This window comes from Panthera tigris, chromosome D3 (assembly GCF_018350195.1).
Source record: "Panthera tigris isolate Pti1 chromosome D3, P.tigris_Pti1_mat1.1, whole genome shotgun sequence".
Classification (NCBI taxonomy): Eukaryota; Metazoa; Chordata; class Mammalia; order Carnivora; family Felidae; genus Panthera; species Panthera tigris.
The window spans coordinates 44,880,352-44,904,221 of record NC_056671.1 but is presented as its reverse complement, the minus strand read 5'-3'; the positions used below and the strand labels follow the sequence as shown (position 1 = coordinate 44,904,221).

At 43.1% G+C, this 23,870-nt stretch overlaps 2 long non-coding RNA genes across 5 annotated transcripts in view; both read right to left on the bottom strand.

The window, feature by feature from the left end:
* Positions 1 to 1,026: 1,026 nt before the first annotated feature.
* Positions 1,027 to 2,961, bottom strand: LOC122232647. Its single transcript, XR_006210020.1, has 3 exons — positions 2,806 to 2,961; positions 2,285 to 2,511; positions 1,027 to 1,646 (listed from the first exon to the last, which is right to left on the bottom strand). It is a non-coding gene; the product is annotated as an uncharacterized LOC122232647 (long non-coding RNA).
* Positions 2,962 to 5,869: 2,908 nt separating this feature from the next.
* Positions 5,870 to 23,870, bottom strand: part of LOC122232708 — a 56,778-nt gene continuing 38,777 nt past the window's right edge. For 2 of the 4 annotated variants that reach the window (XR_006210091.1, XR_006210090.1), the window contains one exon: positions 5,870 to 6,184. This is a non-coding gene — a long non-coding RNA (uncharacterized LOC122232708). Of the gene's footprint in view, positions 6,185 to 13,124; positions 13,280 to 23,870 lie in introns of those variants that run through there. The other 2 variants (XR_006210092.1, XR_006210095.1) reach the window with 1 other exon arrangement.

Here is a 23,870-nt window from a genome sequence, read left to right as displayed (position 1 = left end):
TCTCTCCCAAAATGTTTCTCCTAAGAAAATCCAGGCGCCGTTGGCTTCAGGCATTTTCCTTTGTGGCCCCGAGGCCCCAGGGTCCTGGAGGCCAGCAGGTACAGGGAGCCGGCCCGAGGAGGGGTGGGGGTTCTGACATCTGCACTTGGGGGAAAAGCACTTAGTTGGCCAGAATCACCATTGTGTGGGGATTTCTCTTTAAAAGAATGGAAATTGTAAAATGAGATCCTGGCAAAAGTGTGTAATGAGGTCTTGGCGGAAGACAGTGAGTTGTACATAATCTGCTATTTCAAAATCTGGAAGCAGAGAGGCCAAATCTTCCGCTGGCCTCCAGCTGACCTCTAATTTTTCAGGCATAATTACTGTATTTGCATGTGCAATTGAGTGTGGTGTCAGCCACCCACGCCAAAGCACTTTTCGGAGTTTATTGGGACAAGAACAAACACGGTCGTTTCCACTGCAGACTGTGTTTGACCAAGCAAGCACACAACATGGAGGTCATGTCTGATAATCTGGCCTTGGCCCCTGATGCTGCATATACTATGTTGTTTGATAACGTCACTCCGTTTCTCAGAAACCTTCCGTGGCTCCCCCTGGCCTTTCAGGTCAGATCCAAGGACTTAGTCATGAAATTTCAGTGCCATTACGCCTCACATCAGATACTCACGGCAGACAAGCAACCCGCCCTCCTGTCCCCACCTGCCTTGCTCGGTGCCACCTCTGGTGGCACTTCTGGTACTTTCTGTCTGCTGCTGTCCACAGCTGAGAAAGGTTGCTCTCTCCTTTTCACTAAACCCTTCTTTACAATTTCTTCAGCATTCTGCTCTTCCTTATGGTTCCACAAGACATTAGCACCAGTGCCAGGACCAGCTCAGCATAATCAAAATCTTTTCCTGTTTCCAGGATTTGGTGACAGGATGTTGTAAGATGAGTCCGTGACATGAACGTAGTGACACTGGACTCCCAACGCTGGTCTCCACCGCTGGACACTGAGGAGCATGTTTTCGCATAAATCGCCTCCTTTCATCCTAACATCCTCCCATCCACGACTTCACCTGAGTCTTCAGACCTAGGAGCTCTGCTGGCCACTCACGGCTCCTTATGAGAAAACGCACCATGGGTCTTCAGGACTCTCCCACGTGGCCTCTGGTGGCATCTGACACGAGCCAGAACTCTCTTCTCGAATCTTTCTGTTCTCTTATCTTGTGTGCTCCTCCTCCAGCCGCTCTCCCTTCAGCGTGGGGTGCTCCGCATGGCACATTCGCAGCCAGCCTTCTCTCCTCCGCTGCTGCCCCCAGCAAGCTCCTTTCCCTGGGGCTTGAGCTGCAACCCCTCTCCTAGTGGCCCCACACCCAGGTGAGTACTCCTCAGCTCTCTCGTGGGCCCCGCACCCCCTTTCCATCTCCCCGCTGCCTCCACACACAAGAATCCCGCAAAGTCAACAACCATGATAGATAGGCAGCCATCTAAGATAGAAACCAGTAAGATACTCACCCTGCAGAACAGCCCGCTTTCCCACAACCATTGGAAAATCCGATGGAAAATCCATCCAATGAGAAATCCATTGGAAATCCATCCAATGGAAAATTGATATTATGTTTTCTTTCTGCCGATGCTCCTTTTGTGTGTCCTCTTTAGTCAAGTACCTGGTTGTGCAGAGTAGAAACCTCTGTCGCCCCTAATGTCTTCCCCCCTCGACTTTCCCACCTGACGGAGAACAACCCCAATGACCTTACAGCCATCCTCTCCTTCTCCTCCATCCCACTGCCACTTCTTAATTCGATCTGTCATCACCTCCTGTCATAACATCACAATGGCCTCCTCTCTGGTTGATCTTTTCTCTGGCCTTTCCTGCTTCCAATCTTTACAAACATGGAACAGTCACGTTGCTGCCTGTGGATGGTACCCTTTCTCAGAGCTGCAGCCCTGGAAACACAAGCCCCTTCCCTGTCAGACGCCCCTTGGCCTTATCAGCTACATATTCTGCTGCAACCCTCCTCCTACTCTCTCTCCACTCTCTGCTTCAGCCAGATCTACCTTCCTTGTTTCCCTGAGCATGCAGCCTTGTTCATGCCTCCGTACCTTTACAAATACAGATATCTCCTATCTGGGAGGCCTTCTCCTACTTGCTACCTGGTGAGACCCCATTCATCCATTGGACCTAGCTCACCTCCACCATGAAGCCCCCCACAATTCCTATCAGTAGGGAGATACTCCCCCTCCCTCACTTCTAGACCCCCGTGTTCTACACACACAGCCCCTCCATTGGTCATGCTTGTCTTACCTGTGTGACTCCAGACTGCTAATCTCTGATCCCTCAGCACCTAACATAGGGTCTGGCACTGGTGCCAATCTCTTTTCTGAAGGAATTAAATCTTGTGGCAGCGAGTGACATCCTCTGGAGAACTAAGTACACTCAGTATGGGAAAGCACAGTCTCCAATCTGGATTCTTTGTCCTCTCTGGTTGCAACCTGCTATAATTTTCACTATTCTTAAATGGGGAGTGTGAACTATTAGAGAGAAAAGAGAAAAATTCTCATTTAAATGACTCCTCTCTCCCCAGCAGACTCACATACCTTCTTCTGTGGGCTGTAAAATCCACTTATGCAGTGGCACGCATTTTAGTTATCATGGGTAACATTCTGGTTTCTACCAGAGTGGATGTAAATCGTTTTATGCTAAAACCATGCAGATATTCGTATGGTTCATAGAGAGCTCTGTAGTTAAGCCTCTGTTCTGGCATATGAATTAAGGATGTCTTAGGGAAACACAGGCACTGGGATATTTGTGGGTAGTTTGCTTACATCCATGGGGAGATGGCTTAACCTTGTACATGTCAGGCTTTGAAGACAGAGACCAGGGTTAAGTCCTAGCTCCATCAGAACGTGACCTGCGGCACATCACTCCATCTCTCTGCCTCAGTTTCTTCATCTGTAACGTGGTAAAGGTGATACCTCACAGGGCTGCTGTAAAAATTAAATGAGATCACGTCTTTAAACATTTATCCCAGAAGAAACCCTCAATCACTGCTAGTAGGCACCTGAGTGCTAATGATTGCCCTGACCATTAGCACCGTAAGTGCTTTATATACTTTGTAACTACACACACACACACACACACACACACACAGAGAAATATGTAAATATATATAATATGTGTGTATATATCTATATATTTATATTTGTATATTTATAAATATAGTATATTTATACACATATTGGCTATGACAACATATAATCCTACAACAACCCTATGATGTAGGAACTATGATTGTCTCCACTTTACAGGTGAAGAAACGGAGACAAGTTAGGTAACTTGCCCCAAGTCACACAGCTAGTAAGCAGCAGACCTGGAATTGCAACCTAGACAATCAATCTGTAACCAAAGTCCATGCTCCTAACACCCATTGAAAGGCCTCATGTTGCCATCAAGTCAGTAAATGCCCACTATCATCATCACCATCATCATCGTCTTCGTCATGGATGCCACCCTGTCTATGCCATACTACAAAAGTGCTCTGGCGAGGCCGGCTACTCAGACAGCTCTCGGGTGGTAACTTGGTTGCACAAGCAAAACGATATTCATCTTGCAGCCTCTGAGGCTGCCCCGAAGGTCTATTCCAGGCAACTCTAATACTTGGGTGGTAAAAAGTACTGTCAAGGGAGGCCTTGGGATTCTGAAAGAGTGAAGCCAGGATACGAGCTGGCCCGAAGTCAGAGTGTGTGGCCCTGGAACAGCTTCCTCCCATTTGCCTGAAGTCTTCCCTCTCTTAGCTGGAGAAAGAGCCCAATGGATTCCTGCCTCCCAACCAACCCCAGCCAGACTGGGATTTTGTAATCGTGTCTGTCTCGGATGACGGCCCACAGAAGTCAGACGTGGAAGCGCTCACTTGGGTTGTCCACACATTCCACCCCTGAGCCAGGAAATGAGAACTTCTAACCCAGTGTCACTGTGTTGCTGTAAAAATCACATCTATTTGTAAAATATGCAAGTGGACTTAAATGTATCTTGATGTCATTGGCTTGTTTACCAGAAGTTTCATTTAGCCTGTGTTTTCTTTTCTCCCTTGTCCTTTTCTACCTCATTTTCCCCCAACTCCATTGCAAAGTATGATTTTGGTCTTGGCCCTATTAAGGGTCTTTGTCCTCTGTTATCTGTGTAACACATGCTTTCCGGAAATTTTTTTACTTTGGGAGTCAGGTAAGTCTGCCTTTCATTTCTGACCCTGCTTCGCATTAGGCAAGTTGCCTTCTTGAAGCCTAAGTTTTAGATATGTAAAATGGGTATAATAAAGAACCCAATTTGATAGAGTGGTTGTGAGGATTATACGCAATCATGAACAGTAACTGACACTCACTGAAAGTTAACACATGTTGATTGCCATGCTAGGTGCCTTTTCCCAAGCTTGCAGACAAAACTACTGAGTAAAGAGATTATAGGAGCACCTGGGTGGCTCAGTCGGCTGTCTGACTTTGGCTCAGGTCATGATCTCACAGTTAGTGGGTTCAAGCCCCGTGTTGGGCTCCGTGCTGACAGCTCAGAGCCTGGATCCTGCTTCGGATTCTGTGTCTCCCTCTCTCTCTCTGCCCCTCCCCTGCTCACGCTCTGTCTCTCTCTCTCTCTCTCTCACACACACACACATAAATAAATAAACATTAAAGAAATTAAAAAAAAAAAAAAAAGAAAGAAAGAGATTATAATGTTCTATTTGGCACCAAGAAGCATCAGGCACGTCTACCCTGATAGGATGGAACAAAGACCATCTCCTCAGTCAGACCTCTGCACACAGCATCGTCCACAAAACCCTACAAAGAAGCTATTGTTCCTTTCCCCATTTCACAAAAGAGGAACAGAAGGTAAGAAAGTCACTTGCCCAAGGTCACCCAATGGATAAGTGGCAGAGGGGGTACACATAATCACCATGTGATATAACAATACTGAACAGCGGCAGTAACAGCAATAACAGTTAGTGGTTATTGAGCACTTACCATGTGCCAGGCACAGTTACTAGGAGCTGCGTGTGGATTATTTCATTTAGTCCTCATACCAACTCTGTGAGGTAGATAGTCTTACTAAGCTTGTTTTACAAATGTGTAGATTGAGGGGAAAGAGTGTTCAGTGACTTGCTGAAGGTCATGTGGTTGGTAAGTTGACAGAGCCAGACTTGGAACTGGTGTTCCAAATTCAGCACTAGAACCTCTCCTACGTTGTATCTTTAAAAATGAAATAATTGGGGCACCTGGGTGGCTCATGGGCACCTGGGTGGCTTAGTCGGTTAAGCGTTCGACTCTTGATTTTGGCTCAGGTCATGATCTCTTCATCATGAGATCGAGCCCCACATTGGGCTCTGCACTGAGCATGGAGTCTGCTTAAGATTCTCTCTCTCCCTCTGCCTCTACCCCTCCCCATCTCACGCTCTCTCAAAAAAAAAAAAAAATTAAATATGCATAAAAGGGCTTAGCCCAGTGCCTGGTATGCACACATGCATACACACACACACACGCATATATTTTTGTCATTGTTATCACTAGTAAAATGATAGTCAATATTTAATATTCTTCTGCTTTTCCAGGCATCTCCACTCATCTGTGAGATGTGAATGTCCAACATGAATCTAAGTGGACGGGAGCCCATATTTTCTGATTCATTTGATCTTTGGTCACCTTAACTGCCTTCTGCACATGTCAACAGCAAGACCCCCTTCCTAACCCAGGTTTGATATTACCCTGAGTTTTCTTTTCCAGAAGCCCTTCTACTAAACTGATTCTGAAAATCACTTTTCTTTCTGCCACAGCTTTGCATTAATTTTTCATTGCTGTAAAACAAAACAAAACAAAAACAAAAACAAAAAAATTACACCAAATTTAGTAGCTTGAAACAACACATGTTTATTATCTCACAGTTTCTGGGTCCTGTGCTCAGGATCCCGCTAGGCTGCAGCCAAGCTGTTAGCAGAGCTGTGTCCCTTCTGGATCTCAGGGTCTTCTTCGGAGCTCAGGTGGTTGTGGGGGGAATTCAGGTCATCATGGAGACGGGACAGAGGGCTCCTGGTTTCTTCCTGGTTAGAGGCTCTCCCTGCGGTTCCCCGCTTTGCGGCTTTCTACACGGGAAGCCCATGTCCCAGCAGCTTGCTTCTTCAAGGCTGGCAGGAGCGCCTCTCACCCTGGTCTGCGAACGTGGAGTCTTAGAGAACGGAACATAATGGTGTGCTATCACCTTTACCATATTCTACTGGTTAGAGGAAGGTCACAGGTGTCACCCACATTCCGGAGAAGAGAATTCTACAAGTCAGGTCATTAAGGATCACCTTAGGGTGTGTCCACCACAAGTTCCTTGCCTGCTTGCCTCAGTTCCCTTTTTATTCCCAAAAAGGATTATTTTGTCTTCATTTTCACCTCCACACAAAAATACTTTCTGTGTCTGTAAAATTCTAAGATCTGCTCTTTCTTTTTTCCTCACCTGTAAAAAGGTAGAGCCCAAGTCAAGATCTCTCCTTTTCTCTCCATTTCACCCAAAACCATAGTCTCTTCCTTTCCAAAACCTTTATTGGCATGTAACTTACATACCATAACATTAAAGTGTACCACCCAGTGTATATTTATAGACTTAATGAATCATCATCGTAATATCAATGTTAGAACATTTTTCATCACCCCAAAAGGAAACTTCCAATCACGACACCCCTTCCCCTCCCGTCTCAGCCCTGTGTAACAGCTAATCTATTTTCTGTCTCTATAGATTTTCCTGTTCTGGACATTTCATACAAATGGAATTATCCAATATGTGGTCTTCTAGGACTGGCTGCTTTCAGTGAGCATCAGTTTGTAAGTTTCTGAGGCTCACCTGTGTTGTAGCATAAACAGTATTATGATGGCCATATAGGATGTTTAGAGTGCTATAGACAAAACAGCGAGGAAATGAAGGATGTTTACTCCCAAAAGTAGGGTGAGGAATAAGTATCTTTATTCATTTTCCACCTCACAAGTTTTGATAGGCATTTACTCTACATAGGGCCCTGGAGGGAAGAAAAGGTACGTAAGATTCAGCCACTGTCCTTAAGGAACTTGGGCTGTAAAGACAAAAGGCATAGTTCTGATTTATTCCTAAGCATCAAGGAGGGGAAATGCACAGTGAAATTTCAACTCACTGGGACAAAACAGAAGCTAAAACTAGTCTCTCAAACCTATGAATTGTTTTTTAAGGGGAAAAAAATGTTAACCAGTATTCCTTGCTTTTAGTTACATGGAGCTGAATGATTTTTAAAAATGGGCCAGGGGGTGTTCTGAGAGCAATCTCAGGTCAAGCACAAGGGAACAGACTGGCTCACGAGTCTATTAGGAGAACTCCGGGGGAGGGGCAGGACTGTGCCCCGGGCTGGTGTTCCCTGTCTTGACATCAGCCCCAGGGATCCCATTCTGCAGCCATGCGCTCATCAGCATATGCTCCAAGCCTGGAGGAATTTCCCTGCAATGTAACGATTTTTCATTTGCCCAAAGGTCAGCATGTGAATATCAAAAACACTTTTGATTTAGACAAGCTGAGGAATGATGAAACTAACCGGTTTCTATCAGCAGGAGCGAACCTCTACGTGGGAACTTTGGATATTTCACAAAAAGGCAAGTTCAAGCAAGAATCCTTAAAACTGAGAGGTGTCTATGGCATCAGCTGAAGAGAACAGTAAGATGGTGAAACACTTACCACCAATGTAATATTATTAGTGTTTCCAAACATTCCTCTGGGATAAGCAAGGCTGTTGCTCAAGATTTGCAGACAGGGCCCCACGACTTCAAACTCCAATCATGGAGCAAGGCCAGAGTCTCAGCGATGGGACCAGTCCCTCCCACGGCCAGCAGCCTGGGCCTCCCATCACCAGCTGCTGGCTACCTTGGAGCAGGGCTGTCTTCAGGAGCAGGCCTAGGGTGGCCGCAGGAAGATTCCTCACTCCTAAAGCCCTCTTCCACCTGGCTTGCAGATCTGAAATTCCACCCTTCAAAATTTATGTCTTTGCTCCAATGCAAATACTCCTGGGAGAAGAAACACACCTTTTATCAGCCATTTACACCTCAGTGCAAATGTGTTTATCAGAGCCTTTGCCAAAAAGTCTGTTTTAGAGGAGAGGACGCAAAAGGACCTAAGAACAAAAAATGCCTGAGGATGAAGAGAAAGTAATCGAAAGTCGCAAGAAGACAGAAAAGGACCACAAGGTTGCACCAAAGGCAAATAAACCTAGGTTCTTCCTGGGAGGGCTTCCTGAGAGGATTGACAGCTTACCCAGACTTGTTGGGATCGAATGGGGGAAGAGTGGTGCACAGGAATTGCTGAGACTCAACACTGAGCCTCTGGCTGTAAAAGTAGGGATTAGGGCCTGGCCCCTGACTTTTCTGTTGTGCTTGTCTTCTCTCAGAGGGACACTCTCATGAGGAGCAGCGATGCCCAAAGGAGGAGGAAGCCCACACCTGTCTCACCCATCATGGATAGTGCTTTGTTCCGCTTTACTACACCGCCAAGAGCCTCGAATCTGCTTAATTACACACAGACTTTTTGCACCGAAAGAAAGTGAGTAGTGTTTGTCTAAAAGAATGTGATCTTGCACCCTGTGGGGGTGGGGAGCCCTGCCCCAGCACTCACACTGAGCTACTGTCTCAGACCTGTCAACAAGGTGAGCCCCAAACCTGGCGAGATGATTGCTTGCTTATATAACACGATGATTTCACAACACTCACAAGAGATTAAAACTCAGAGCTGTCCAATTCCACTGGACGTCAGGGAACTCTGTGAGAAGTCGTTTCAGAATTAATTAACTGCATTCAGAAAAAATCCTCTTGGCTTCCTATAGCTGGTATTAGTCCAGAGAACCGCAATCCTTAGCCAGGCCTCTCTGAAAAGCTCAAATTTCCCAAAGGTATAGTCAGTTTAGGTAACTGGTGACAAAGTCAAGCACAGTTGGACTGTGTGTGCATGTAGACCAAACCTGGCGTATTGATCAATAAAGGTGAATCAGGGGCACCTGGGTGGCTCAGACAGTTAAGCATCTCACTCTTGGTTTCTGCTCAGGTCGTGATCTCACGGTTCATGGGTTCAAGCCCTGCATCAGGCTCTGTGCTGACAGCACAGAGCCCACTTGGGATTCTCTCTCTCTCCTTCCCTCTGCCCCTCCTCCACCCGTACTCTGTCTCTCTCTCTCTCTCTCTCTCTCTCAAAATAAATTAAAAAGAAAACCATGGTGAGTCAAGAGGGACATTTACTATCAGCCCTAAATATGTATATATCCACACCTTAATCTTTTTTTAATTTTTTTTAATATTTATTTTTGAGAGAGACAGAGACAGAATGCGAGTGGGTTAGGGGCAGAGAGACAGGGAGACACAGAATCCGAAGCAGGCTCCAGGCTCCGAGCTGTCAGCACAGAGCCCGACGCGGGGCTCGAACTCACCAGCCGTGAGATCATGACCTGAGCTGAAGTCAGACACTTAACTGACTGAACCACCCAGTCGCCCCAACCACACCTTAATTTTTAAGATTTAGATGTTTAGATGGTTCTTTTCAAAAAAGATGTGAAGGGCTATGCTCAGTGCATGGGGGTGAAGGATTTTATTTTACTTAAAAAAATTTATTCTCTTACTTTCATTTAATCAAAATTACAAAATGTTTTACGAACAATTTTTCACATAATTTTTGCTCTTTTGACATTGATTAATTAGATAAGCATTCTTTTTTTTTTTTTTAAGGGTTTAAATATAATTTATTGTCAAGTTAGCTAACATACAGCGTATACAGTGTACTCTTGGCTTCGGGAGTAGATTCCCATGATTCATCACTTACATACAACACCCAGACTCTTAAATACAGAGAACAAACTGAGGGTTGATGGGGAAGGAGGCAGGGGGAAGGGGAAAATGGGTGATGGGCATTGAGGAGGGCACTTATTGGGACGAGCACTGAGAGTGAAGGATTTACACAGGATGCTCCCCAAGTAATTTCACCCACCAAAAACACAAAGAACCTGCAAGAGGAAACTCCAGCTCTCTTTAATTTGCCTGGCATCTGATTCTCATTCTAGAGCCTGCAGCCTTCTGGACTTTGAGGAGGAAAATGCCTACCTTAAGAATTACAGTGTTAAAAGATCCTCCTTGTAAGTGAATATTTAATGAACTGCAACACCCATCACAAAACACTTCATATGGCTTTAGTTACTCCACGAGCCAAACTATGCCTCCAGCATACAAAATGAGACCTTGCTCATCTTTTCAAATGCCATGAGAAGCCTATATCAACAGTACTCCCTCCTTTTTTTCCCATGCTAGTGCCTTTTTTTTTTTTTACCGTATTTATTTATTTATTTGGTTAAAAAGATTGGAGAATTTAATTGTCTTTCTCTTCCTAGAGAAGATTGGTTCTGAAATGCTTTTTAGAGTGTGTTTTGTGGCATCTGAAAGTTCCCTACCTCCCACACTCAAGTTCTAAAGTTTGAAAGAATACATCATTGCTAGTTTGATGTATGGCCAAGACCGAGAACACAATGCAGGGAGTGTAGGCATATTTCACTCCACAGTGGACTCACAGTCTTTCCTTAGACATGGTTTTAGCATAAAGTAAATTGTATTTCCAGGATTCCTGCCAAACGCAACAATACAAATAACGATGACCAAAAACAGCAAAATGCGGGTGAACCAGAAGTGATGATATTTCATAAGGAAATCCCATAAATGTTCTTAATATGCTTTGGATTGATTTGAAGATTAATTAATTAAACCAGGTTGGCGAAGTCCCAACATATAAAACTGTACTAGAAGAGAATTCTATAGAAACTCAACAGGGATACAAATAGTGATTTAATACTTCTTAATGCAAATGATGAGATATATTTCAACAATCAATGGTTCTGAAAATGAAATTAGAATAGTCTGATTTTTTTTTTTTTTTTGGCACTGGCTAAATACTTAATAGTGACTATTTTCCAGACTCTCTACATTACTCCAGGTTTGGATTATAAGGATTTCTAGCAAATCATCAACACATCAGTATCAAATCACTCATAGAGCATCCATATAAATTTGCCTCCCTACTATTCTTCAACTGAGTTGGGAGTAGGGAAAAGAATGAAGATTTGTCCCAGGGACTTTTCTAGGCTCTTCCATGAATTTCCCAGGTTCTCTTCACAGCAACACTGTAAGATGGATAGCATTATCTCTATTTCACAGATAAAGAAATTTAAGTTCCGAAAAGTAAATTATTCAAGTTCAAACATACTATAGTTTTCAGAAGTGGAAAGGAAATAAATAAATAAATAAAAGAGTATTTGTCTATGTGTTACTTTCCATTATTCAAGAAATTCAAGTGAAGGTACTGGCTTATTTTAAAACTGCTTTAGACTTCAGACTCCCAAGCTGTGCTCCTCAGACAGCAGAACTACTCTGAGACTGAACCATGAGGCTCTCAGCATTACGGCTTTCCTGGTGCAGTGTTTCACCAAAATGAGGGACAAACGATTTTAAGCGGTACTATAATAAGATATTATATCACTGAATTAAAATTATTCTATTTCTCTTCTGTTTTCTCAGTTGAGGTAAAATTCACCTGACATAGACTATTTTAACCATTTTATTTTGTTGTTTTTAATATGAAATTTATTGTCAAATTGGTTTCCATACAACACCCAGTGCTGCTCCCAACAGGTGCCCTCCTCAATACCCATCACCCACCCTCCCCTCCCTCCCACCCCCCCGCCCCACTCCCCATCAACCCTCAGTTTATTCTCAGTTTTTAAGAGTCTCTTATGGTTTGGCTCTCTCCCTCTCTTTTTTTTTCCCCCTTCCCCTCCCCCATGGTCTTCTGTTAAGTTTCTCAGGATCCACATAAGAGTGAAAACATATGGTATCTTTCTCTGTATGACTTATTTCACTTAGCATCACACTCTCCAGTTCCATCCACGTTGCTACAAAAGGCCAGATTTCATTCTTTCTCATTGCCTAGTAGTATTCCATTGTATATATAAACAACTTCTTATCCATTCATCAGTTGATGGACATTTAGGCTTTTTCCATAATTTGGCTATTGTTGAAAGTGCTGCTATAAACATTGGGGTACAAGTGCCCCTATGCATCAGCACCCCTGTATCCCTTGGGTAAATTCCTAGCAGTGCTATTGCTGGGTCATAGGGTAGATCTATTTTTAATTTTTTGAGGAACCTCCACACTGTTTTCCAGAGCGGCTGCACCAGTTTGCATCCCCACCAACAATGCAAGAGGGTTCCCGTTTCTCCACATCCTCTCCAGCATCTATAGTCTCCTGATTTGTTCATTTTAGCCACTCTGGCGTGAGGTGGTATCTCAGTGTGGTTTTGATTTGTATTTCCCTGATGAGGAGTGATGAGCATCTTTTCATGTGCCTGTTGGCCATCTGGATGTCTTCTTTAGAGAAGTGTCTAATATTTTAACCATTTTAATATGTACAGTTTGGTGGCTTCTAGTACATTCGCAGTGCTGTGCAAACAGCATTTCTCTTTCAATATGTCAGACTGTGTCAAGGAGAAAGTCTCAGCTTGGTGCTGTTATGTCTCTAATAGCTCTAATATTTGATAATCTCCCTTCCAGGGAAAAAGACAAAGCAAGCTCATAGCCCTTAGTAAATAAGCATACAACTAGAATTTGATAACATAGATTTGGTGTTTCATTTGCATTTATTTTTTATTTACCCTGAATTTCTACCTATGTAGTAACAAAAAATATTTAAATAAAATGATGAGTTGATTTAAAGAAAACTTTTAGGTAAATAATAGCATCGGTGGCACATACATATGGCCAAAAAAATCACAAAGGAGGTACATGAATGGCTGAAGTTCTAGAACCACCCTCTGGAGGTCAGATGGAAAGTGACAAGGAAGGAGGACCGGGTCATGGGCGTTTAGAAGGAGAAGGCTGAGCAGACTGAAACAATTCGTCAAAATGTCACAGGAATGAGGGGCTAGGACTTGGGAAGGACTCTAATGGTCAATTCTAGAATGTGACTCTTCTTTCCTGGTGAAAGTCCACTGGCCCGGCTTGCCTTCCACCGGGGGTCCTAGAGGTATCTCCACTCTCCGAGTTACAGAAAAATACCCCTTCTCAGAGCAGGGGCACATCCACTTACAGACTGGGCAGAGAAGGAAGGGCAGCACACTCTCTCCATAAAGGCCAAGATGAAAAGAAGCTCAGAGGCGGGCCAAGGGAGCTGAAAGAGGAGGCCACTGCTTCACCGCTGCACGGTGCCGTGCAAGGAAATGTTCAGCCTCCCAGAGCGCTGCAAAGGAAGGAGGGAGAGAGGAGAGGTGGGGCAGAGACTTGGAAGGTGATCCCTAAATGGAGCGCTTGTCCTTTTGGCCTCGGGCTTTCTGATGAAGGCTTGTGGTTGGAGCAGCGGTGTGGGAGGGCACATGTGTAAAGAGTTGTCTCCCCTCCCATAGATCTGCTCCCAGGGCCCATTTGTGCAGGGAACTGACGGCATGCCTCAGAAGTGAGGCTCTGCTGCTGGGAGAGCCTTCTCCACCTACAAATCTGTTTCTAATGATTCACCATTTGTAAATGGAACTCCCATCCCTGGCTCTTCATTAGTAAAGGGTTATCAAAAAGAAAAATGGAGCATCCATCTGGAGATAAAAATCCCTGATGCCTAACAGATTGTCAGGAAGATTTCCAGCTCACCAGATTTGAAGACAATGCATGTACACGCGCACACACACACACACACACAGTCCAGAGCTAGTCGTAGCTAGAATATTCTTTCTAGCTACCCAACATATATCAGACTATCTACTGCATGAAATGTAAAGTTCCTCCTTTTAAAATGCAAATTACACAAAAGAAATAGCACATGAAGCCATCAGTCCGGTACAAATTAGTCTAGGTGATGCCTTCTCCTAGCACCTTTGAGAGATCAGAGGAAAAATCAGATCTTGACCCATAGAAATTGCATTTCCCTCCAGTTACTCTCACCTTTCTATGTTTTCCTTCCTGCAAAATTTGTCTTAAGAGTTGTTCATTATCCCGTGTCCACCTCATCTCCTGAGCTCATTCCTACCTGGCTAAGTCACCAGTGATGTCACATGGTCAAATCCAAGGGCCACATTTCGGTCTTCCTCCTCGACTCTTGGCAGCATCTGACACGGTTAAATTCTCTAATTTGAAACATTTTCTTATCTCGGCTTCTGTAACACTAAACTCTTCTGATTCTCATCCAACCTCACAGGCCACTCCTTCTCAATCTCCTTCCCATCTGCTACTTTCTACAAGGAGGAGAGCCCCAGGGCCACACCTCGGCTCTTTTCTCCAACTGGGTGAGTGCCTCTAGTCCCGAGACACCAGACACCATGCCGAGGCTGACAGCTCCAAATTTCTATCTCAGATCCTGACCCTTCTCCTGAGTTCTGGACTCAATATCCACCTATTTACTTGATATCTCTAATTTTATGTCTGAGAGGCATTTCAAAGTTAACCCATCCTCAACAGCACTTTGATTTCCCCTCCCATATTTCTTCCTCTGTCTTCTCCTTCTCAATAATGGCACCAACATCCAATCAGTGGCTAAAATAAAACCACCATATCTTGCTAAGGCTATTGCCTTCTAGCTGGTCTTCCTACTTCTCTTCCTCTATTCAAAATTCTCCGATGGCTTTCCGCCTCAAAATCATCGTGTCAAAGCCCTGATCTTAGCCTATGATTTGCCCACCCACCGACTTCTCCATGACCTCATCTCCTCCCACTTCCTCCCTGTCCACACCCCTCCCACCACAGTGCCTAAGAGCTGCCCCTCCAGCATGCCCCTCACATGGTTTGTGAGTTCCACCCCACGGCCTCTACACTCACTGTTTTCTCTTCCTGGGGCACCCTTGCCTCAGATATCTGCGTGGCTTACTTCCTCACTTCTTTGCTCAAATGTCATCCCATCAAAGAAAACTCCCTGATTATCTTATCTAAAACTAGCCATCCAAGTCCCTCTTTATCCCTTCACAATGCTTTGCTTTTCTTCACTATCCCCACCTAAATAAATATGTGGTTTATTACTATCTGTTTCTCTCCACTAGAGTGTAAGATCTGGGAGAGCAGGGACTTGATCTATTTTGTGCACTACTCTGTCCCCAGAGCCTAGAAGAGCACCTGGCACATAGCTGGTGTTAAATCAATATTTGTTGAATTCTCTAATAAATCTTCATTTCTCTTTTCCCAGCCTCCTCGTGTTCAATCCATCTGAAAAGTCATCCTTTCATCTCAATCCCAAATACATCCAATTCTATCCTAGTTTAAACTACCATCATATCTCACTGGGGCTCCTGCTTCATGGCCTGAGAGGCATCCCTGTTTTTTCTCTAGAATCCATTCTCCAAACTGCAGCCAGTGATTTAAAAAAAAACCAGAAACAAAAAACACACAAGTCAGGCCCATTAATGTTAAAACCCCACTGATGTTCTTGGAATAAAGTATAAACCTTTAACCCAAGGCAAAAGGCCACGCATGACCTGGCACCATGACCCCTTCCTTGCTCACTAAGCCTCCATCACACTAATCATTGCCTCGAACACACCAAGTGTGTTCCTGCCTCAGGGATTTTGCACAAGCTATGCCTTCTGTGCAGATAGCTCTTCCCTGGATAGCCACATGACTGGTGCCTTCTCTCTATCCAAGTCTCAAGTGTCACCTTCTCAAAGCAAGGCTCCACCCACTCTCTTTCAGTTTGCTATTGTGCTTTATTTTCTTCCTAGCACTCATAAACATATTGTTTATTCACTTGTATATTTTTATCTGCCTTCCCCAGCAAAATATTCTGCCCTGTCCAGCATTTATTCCCAGTATGCTATATACATCTCAGTATTATTATTATTGTTATTTGCACATAGGTAGTTATTCATCAACTATTTGTTAAACTGGATTAAATTTGGTAGCTCTAAGAATTTTTTCTTGGAGGGGTGCCTAGGTGGCTCAGTTGGTTAAGCATCCAACTTCAGATCTGGTCATGATCTCACGGTCCTTGAGTTCAAGCCCCATGTCGGGCTCTGTGCTGACAGCTCAGAGTCTGGAGCCTGCCTCATATTCTGTCTCCCTCTCTCTCTCTGCAACGCCCCCCCCCCACCCATACACACACTCTGTCTTTCTCTGTCTCTCAAAAGTAAATAAAAACATTTTTAAAAATTTAAAAATTTTTTCTTGGGGCATCTGGGTGGCTCAGTCAGTTACATCCAACTTTGGCTCAGGTCATGATCTCATGATTTGTGACTTTGAGCCCCTCATCAGGCTCTCTGCTGTCAGCACAGAGCTCTCTTCAGATCCTCTGTCTCATTCTCTCTCTCCCCGCCCCCTCTTCCTCTCAAAAATAAAAAAACATTAAAAATTTTTTTAATTACCTGAAAAACTTTAAAGAAAAAAAATATTTTTTTTCTTAAACAGGGGCACCTGGGTGGCTCAGTCAGTTAAGCCTCCGACTCTTGATTTTGGCTCAGGTCATGGGTTTGTGAGTTCAAGTCCCACATTGGGCTCTGTGCTGACAGTGCAGAGCCTGGCTGGGATTCTCTCTCTCTCCCCCTTCGGCTTTTCCCTCACTCTCTCACTCTCAAAATAAATAAAAATAATTTTTTAAATAAAATTTTTTTAAAAAGAATTTTTTCTTAAACAGGAATTTTTTTTAAGTATAATTGTTCTAAATCTTGAGATGATTAAAGACATCATTATTTAGTCAAGCTAATAATATTAACAAACAACACTAAAACCTCAGGGGCTTAAATCAATCAAAGTAGATTTTGCATTCATTTCACTGCTTAATAAAGGTGTTATGTGGGCAGCAATCTAGACAATTACTCCAGGCCCCAGGTCTCTTCTATCTTGTGGCTCTACCATACTCTACCTTCAAATCTTCTACTGGGTTTTCTTCATCTGACCAGCCAGCATGCAAAGAGAATGAGCAAGCCAAGATCTCCTCAGGTGTTGGAGGCCAGGCCCGGGAATGGAAGACATCACTTTTACCCAAATTCCATTGACCAGAACTAATCATACTGCTCTGACTTAACTGCGAGGAAGGCTAGGCCTGCCTAGGAAGATGATTCAGGATTGGCAAGCATCTACCCAGTCCCTGCTCCACATTTTTATGTTCTGCAGAGAGCACCATGACTTAGTTGTCTATCACATGAATGACTTTGGCTATCACCTTTTAGGCACTTGGGGTTCACAGGGCTGACAAATCATCATCCTCAGCAGACAAGGGAGACCAAAAGGTAGTGTGCTTCTTGGCCCTATCAGAGCAGAGGAACATGAAACTCTGCCAAAACAAAGCTAACCCCTGCAGCATGTGACTTCACGTTTTTAGCATTCGTTCTTGGGAGGACCATATTTGAGGCTCAACGCCAGCCATCAAATCAGCCCAAACTTACAGTCTTCAACAGCTAACTTGAGTCTCTGAATTTCAAGGCCTAGTTTCTTGCTAAGACAAATAGATTTTGAGAGCCACAATTTTAAGGTAACTCATCTTTATGTAGTTTCTCCCTTTTAGCTTGTCTTAGACCTACCCTAACTATTTTTGTTTGGTTATACACAATATTTTATCATAGATCTTTAAGATAGATGATATTTTATCCAATATCATGGGAAACAGACTGCATGAATCAATTCTAAATAGCTCAGCCAGGGTGAGAACAAATTCCAACAGATAGCTACCCTTTGTAGCTTCGAAAGGAGTATATTTGAAAATATTCAAATCTCATGAGAGTAGATCTCAGTAAGGACATTTTTACTTTCTATGTTCCTTTCATTTAATATCATTCCCCTTGGGCTTAGTCTGTGATCTGCATGTCATAATTGTTTCACTTACGTATGGAAATTACAAGTCCATAAAGATAAGAAACGAAGGTATATTTAAGAACAATTGTCATATTTTGTGACTGAAATGAAAAGATTTAAACCTTAAACCCACTCCAAGAACAAGTAGGAGGGCATTACAGCAAAACATGTGAAATAAATGTGTTGAGTCTTCTATGTCTGAATTTGTTGATCTAATCACATTAAATACCAAATTGCATCCAGCTAGACCATGTAGGAAGAGAAAACAAATAAAACAGACCAGTTGAGGAGAGATGAGGTATGTAAGTAAAACAAATATAGAACAACCTTAAAGCAATCTTCAATTCGTTTGAAGCAATTGGATAAATACAGAGCATAATCAGAAATATTACATATAAAGGACAGGTCACCGTAGAATGGAGTGGTGGTGGGCAGTCTTTGGGATATTGAAGGAAAGACATCATGTGGAGGTGAGAAGAGGCTCTCCAGGGAGGGTAGAGCATAGGCAAAGACCTGAAGGTGGAGACATGTGGGTAAAATAGAGACGAGGACATGAAGAAAAGCAGCTTGCTGAAGTAGGGCATGTGTAGTGGGTTGCTCTGTGGGAGAAAATGGAAAAATATGATTTATTGAGCAAGATTCATTGTTAACAAGCTAAGGAGTCCAGACTTGAAATAATCAGAAATAAGGCAATAGCGTAGGGTCTTAATCAGGGGGGAGATGATGAAAGCAATGATGAATCTGGCAACAGTCTGTAGGATAAATTGAAAGGGAAGAGACCAGTGAAGAGACGGCTGTAGTAATTTATATGGGACTTGATAGGGACTTGGCTCTGAGAGGTGGCACTGAAACTGAGACCTGGGTACAGATCCAAGAGACTCTGCAGAGGAAGGAAAGATGCTTTCAAATGACTGGATACAAGGAGTGACGGAGAGGGACGGAATGAAAAGCCGGAACCCAGGGCATGGCGGTGGCACCAGACAAGAGGAATTAATGAAGTATACGAAGCATCCTGCAGAATAAATTTTGCAATATTTATTACCGACTTAGTCATCGTGGAAATTTCTTTTTAATTTCTTATTCTAAGACACATGGTTAAAATTAAGGTTAATATTCTTGTTGGCTTAAGTTTCATATAACTTTGAAATTCACCAAGTTGGGGGGATTTTGAGCATACGCATCAAAATAGTATAGAGTTGCCAGATCATGTTTTCATTTATAACAGAAGAGCAGAACAGCACTACATGGAATCAAAACATATTTTGCTAAGGGAGGCAATCAGGGCTTAAAATCACAATGGTTCTTGAATATGTGTAGCTGGTCTAAGATAGCTCACTGCTCTTTTAGATACCATGTAAACTTTTACCTGACATTTTCTGCTCTGTAGTTACTTCCATAGAAAGTAGAAAGAGGTGCAAACTGATGCCAAAATCCACAGAAAGAGACACTCCACCCAGAAGAAGGTAGACACCAGGAAAGATGTTAACAAACTTGGTGAAAAGCAAGGCATGCAAATATCAGAAAAAAGAAATGTCCGTATGTGAAATGAAGGTAAGCACGAAGATCTGCCAGGAGCAAATGGGAGGGAAAGGCAAAAGAACGAGCAAGCCCTCCCCAACCGTGAACGGAGGAGTTAGGAGACCGCTGTGGTAAACAGAAGTGAATTGGAGATACAAAAATTAGAAATGTATGCATTAACATGAAATGAAATAAAATATTTAGCAGAGGGATGTTAACCTTTGACACCATCAAAAGTAGAATCTTTTCTCAGATTCATGAACCTCCAGTTTACTAGAAAAGTGTTACCTTCCATGTCTGAACAAAGGTGGCACGACTCACGGTGCTGTGGAGGGTGGGAGAGAGCCAGTGGGAAAACAGGTAAGTTCCTCACTAAAAGAATTATGTTCCCAAAGGCAAGACTTACAAGCAAGTAGTTCCGAACCAGCAATCCCGCTTCTGGGTATATATCCAAAGGAGATAAAGACAGGACCTTGAGGAGTATCTGCCTTCCTATGGTCACTGCATCATTACTCACAACAGCCAAGACATGGAAACAACATAAGTGTCTGTCAAAGATGAATGCATAAAGAAGAAATGAGATGACTGATAGGTAGATGATAGATAGACAGAGATAAGAGTATCATTCAACCATGAGAAAGAAGGAAATCCTGCCATTTGCAACAACATGGATGGACCTTAAGGACATAAAGATAAGTGAAATAAATCAGACAGAAAAAGACAAATACTGTAACAGATCATTTATATGTGGAATCTAAAAACGCCAAACTCATAGAAACAGAAGTAGAGTGGTTTTTAACCAGAGGTGGAGTGGGGAGTGGGGGAAATGGAGAGGGTAGAAACTTCCAGTTATAAGATGAGTAAGTTCTGGGGCACAGTCGGTTAAGTGTCCGACTTCGGCTCAGGTCATGATCTCACAGTTCATGAGTTCGAGCCCCGCGTCAGGCTCTGTGCTGACAGCTCAGAGCCTGGAGACTGCTTCGGATTCTGTGTCTCCCTCTCTGTCTGCCCCTTCCCTGTTTGTGCTCTGTCTCTCTTCGGTCTCTAAAAAAATAAATACACGTAAAAAAAAAAATTTTTTTTAAAAGATGAGTAAGTTCTTAGGATCCATGGTGATTATAATTAATAGAACTGTATTTTATGCTTTAAAGTTGCTGAGAGAGTAAATCTCAAATGTTCCCACCACACCCAAAAAGAAAACACTGGTCCTGGGATGTGATGGAGGTGCTAGCCAACACTATGGTAGTAATCATTTTGCAACATATAAGTGTATCAGATCAATACACAGTACACCTTAAGCTTGCACAATATATATATTTTTAATTTGAAAGAGAGAGAGAACGAGCAGGGGAAAGAGCCAGAGGAAGAGAGACAGAGAGACAGAGAGAGAGAATCTTCAGCAGGCTCCACGCTCAGAGCAGAGCCCGCCCTGGGGCTCAATCCCACCACTCTGGGATCATGACCTGAGCTGAAATCAAGAGGCAGATGCTCAACTGACTGAGCCACCCAGGCGCCCCAACCTTAGGCAATATTATACATCAGTTACATCTCAATAAGCCTGGTAAATAAACTGAATTAAATAATTTCTAAAATTTGGTTGCTTAAAGGACATTATAGAAGGAAGAAGCTGGGAATTTCTTTGGAGTTATGGTACATGTCACGGATTTCTAACCGGGCTCTATTATCTAATCTCCCCTTCTTGCACAGTAACAGAACTTCCAAATGTTAGCAGGACACATGGTTGCCTAAAATAAAAACTATATTTCTTAGCATCCATTGCTACAGAGTCATATCCATCTAAGTTTTGGCCAATGGATTAAAAGAGGAAATGGTATGCATAACTTCAGAATATGTCTTTAAAAGGAGGGAGTCCAGGGGCGCCTGGGTGGCTCAGTTGGTTAAACATCCAACTCTTGATTTCAATTCAGATCGTGATCTCAGGGTTGTGAGATCGGGCCCCATGTCAGGCTCTGTGCTGAGTGTGGAGCCTGCTTGAGATTCTCTCTCTCTCTCTCTCTCTCTCTCTCTCTCTCTCGCTTTCTTTCTCTCTCTCTCTCTCTCAAAAGAATGAGAAGAAGGAGAAAGAAGGAGAAGGGAGCTTGCCCTATTCTTCTGTCTTTTCTATTCCTGGTCACTGACATGTAAGTGTGATGGCTGAGGTTAGAGAAGCCAACTCAGACCTCAGTGTGAAAACCACATGTTGAGGATAGTGACACAAAAGTGTAGGAGCCTGGGTCTCTGATGATAACGGAGCCGCCATACCAGCCATAGATAATGTTTACTTAAAAGCAAGATAAACTTCTATCTTGGTACGTCCCTGATAATTACCTAATAAAAGTTATCTTTAGGATAACTAGAACTTATAAAGGCAGGACAGGCTGAATTCAAACCAAACTGGTATGAGGCTTCTAGCACTAGAAGCCGACCAGGTCTTTGCAAAGTAAATATTAGGGTACTTCTGATCAGTGTGAATAAACATGAGTTTTAGCTTGACATTGAGGGGAAAAAGAAGAAAATAAAGTAATGCAAGCACCTCGGTAGACAACTGACCCAGTGGGGCTTGGGGAAAGTGAAGCGAACATACATAGCACCTTCTGCTTTACAACACACGAAACAGAAAAGGAGGATTCGGCCCTTTCCGCTGAAAGTTGGAGGACTTTCCAAAGCAATTTCTAGGAGAAAGAAGGTCAGCAATGCACCGAGCGCTGCCCAGTAACAAGCATGGAAGAGGAGGGAACGCGTTGCCCAGAAGACACTGTATATGTGGCACAAAATCAACAGCAACCCTGGAAAATTCTTGCAGAAAGAAAGTACAGTCGGATTTTTCTAGGCAGGAATTTCATGGTTAAGTCATGACTATGTTGCTATGGGGCTTTACTATCAGCCAAAAATCTGTGAGATGAAACTAAAAATGTTAAGTGAAAGTGAAGAAACCACAAGATCAAGTAAGGCAGAAAAATGGCAGACCTCATTTTATCACACAAGGGGAGGCACAGTCTGGGGACCAAACAAAAGATTGCTCCTTAGAATTCACAAAGGAACCATCGTGGTCATGGCTTTGAGTGCTTTCACAGGAATCACTACATTAACAGTTGTTACAACACAATTTAGTTCCACATTCTGGAAGAAAACTTTAAAAATCCATCATGCAGTTACCCAACTCTAAAAAGGGAACTGTAACCAACCCACAAGCAGTACATTGGGCCGGGGCGGAGCAGGGGGAGGGATGTTAAAAGGAGTCACATAAAGGGAAATTAATTGAGAAAGCTAGTTTATTGCTAAAACATTACTAGAAATCCAAAAAAAGTATTTGCCACGAATAAAAAAGATGTTTCTTAAAAAGAATTATATAACAACTGATTGTTAATAACAAACAAAAACCACCTCTATTTTAGGAGGAGTCTCTCTCTCTCTCTCTCTCTCTCTCTCTTTAATGTAAAGATTGACTCAGTAAGAGGAATAAGAAAACAGAGTTTGAAGGACAGGTGTAAACCAGAAATTGGGCAGCAGAAAGGTCTGCCAGGAAGCTTCAAACACAGGGGTAAGAGATGAGGGAAGTTCGGCTGGAAGCCTGCCCTTTTGATCATGGTGCAAAAGATTTGATTGAAGCTGAAAGTAAAAAGAGACTAAATGGAGTTTTTAGGGAAACTCTGTCTCCCAAATTCAGTTTGGAAGTACGCTAATGGGACATATTAAATGCCCAGAATGTTCTAGACAAGGTTGACAGAACAAAAGTCATCAGAGCCAGAGAGCAGCTACTCCAGAGTGCTGAAGGAACTGTTACCCAAAACGTGTAAGAAGCCAGCATCGATTCGTGACTGTCAGACTGCCAGCAAGAGTCTCGTCCACATGTGCACACGAAATGGTAGACTGACTTACAGTACAGGTGAACTAGTAGAAGACAAAATCAAGCAGAAACCCTATATATTTTTTAAATGTGGCAAAATGGGGGGGGGGGTAGCAGGAATCTCACTAAATTAATCTATAATTTTAGAAGGGAAATATACGTAGGGGTGCCTGGGTTGCTCAGTCAGCTGTGCGTCAGACTCTTGATTTTGGCTCAGGTCAGGATCTCACAATACGTGGGTTCAAGCCCCCCACTGGGCTCCACACTCACAGCGTGGAGTCTGCTTGGGATTCTCTCTCTCCCTCTGCCCCTCCCCTGCTCTCTCTCTCCCTCTCTCTCTCAAAAATAAATAAACTTACAAAAAAAAAAAAAAAGGAAGACAGACATAACAAAAAAAGGGAATTGATGGACATAATTCATAATTTAGAGCCTCAAAATTCTTTACATGGATACCTGAACTATAATGGGGCTTGTTTTAAAAAACAAAAGAAAACAAAAGTCAGACCTCACTCAGGCCTTCCAAAATACAGTAAAACCTTGGATTGTAACTTGTTCTGCGAGTGTTCCACAAGACAAGCAAACATTTCTAATAAATTTTAACTTGATAAATGAGCCATGTCTTGCAATATGAGTAGTATGTGATGCGAATGTCACATGATCATAACTGAGCCAATGGTTCTTGAAATTTACCTTGATATACAAGTGT